Raw genomic sequence first — 1,427 nt, 5'->3', positions numbered from 1 at the left:
CAATTTTGTTTAAGAAAATATGTTTAGATATTGAATTTGTTTAGACACTGAATGATTTTGTTGAGGGTACACTTAATCACATTGCTTGTACATCTAATATTCACAGGCTATCAAAATGGTTAACAGAAAATAAGTTGAAATGATAACTGGGATCTAAGTATTCTGCCCCCCAGCTGTGCTGGTGCTGAAATTATAGGCTTTCTTCCTGTTCCTTTAGGGGCTCCACCTTAAAGCCAGCAACCTAATTAAGAAACAAGCTAAATTGAAAAGAGCACCTATCAAACTAAATCAGTGTGCAGTTAGCTTTTGGAGAGAAATTTGACCTCTGAACAAAGAAAATCTCCATTTGTAAGGTCACCTCCCTCTTGGTACCTAAAACTTTTAGGATAAAAATGGATAATGACTCAAAGTTTACATAACAAACCTTACCTTTTGTTTTAAGTCTAAGTTCTATGTCTTGACATATAAATTTTCTACCTGGTTTTCATACTGGAAATGCAAATTTAGAGTTGCCTGGCAAGAATTATTTAGGGCAACAAAACAAGTAATCGAGAAATCACTTACCTAAAGTGGGGGAGAGAAAGTATTTGATGACTGGCAAATGAAAAATCTTATAAATCTACAAAATCTGCTTCTGACTGTGGGTCTGTATGTCATAGTTTCAAGTTTCTTTTCAGCAATTGGAAATCTTAAAGTAAATTAAGTAGTAGATAATCATAAAATGTCTGAGTCATTTCTGGAAACATAAGTTTAAGCTCAACAGTTTATAATTAGTTATGGTCCAAGATTTGCTTCTTTAGGAAAAAGTTATAGAAAGAACTGATTTTTTTTTATGACATTTTATTTAAAACATAACTAATTCTTTTTGCTTGGTTTTCCAGAGTCCAGACAAATATTACGTAAATGGCAAATGTTACCTGATATACTCCAGAATGTAAAAACTATTCCATTGCCAATGCCCTGTTGCTAAAACTATAAACATCCTCCCTCTAGGCCCAGGGACTATTTCTGAAAACAGGGGTGTGGGAAATTGCAAGGACCAATTTTGAGGGGAGGAATTAGTTCAGATCCTCAGATGAAGGACAGAGGCATACATGCCTGAACAGCTGGCAAAGCGAGGGACTTTACCTTTTCAGGCCACGTGGTCCAGGCATCCATGCCAACCATAAAGAATTTCCTGCTTCCCATAGACTTAAAAGAAAATTACGGAGTGGATATTAAGATACCTGGTGACAGAGTTTCCTGGGTTTAGTTGTTCCCAGTTGTGGAGTTTATGCAAATAGACACGTACTAAGAAATTTATTGTGCATCTTAGGACAAATTACTCAAGTGATTGCAAAAAATATTGCTGTATGAGAAAAGTCTCTAAATTCCTTAGCTTAAATGGTTAACAATGCTTGTTTTATATATCAAATTTTTATAAGTCT

Source organism: Propithecus coquereli, unplaced genomic scaffold (genome assembly GCF_000956105.1).
Source record: "Propithecus coquereli isolate 6110/MARCELLA unplaced genomic scaffold, Pcoq_1.0 Scaffold459, whole genome shotgun sequence".
Taxonomy (NCBI): domain Eukaryota; kingdom Metazoa; phylum Chordata; class Mammalia; order Primates; family Indriidae; genus Propithecus; species Propithecus coquereli.
This window is presented reverse-complemented; position numbering follows the sequence as displayed.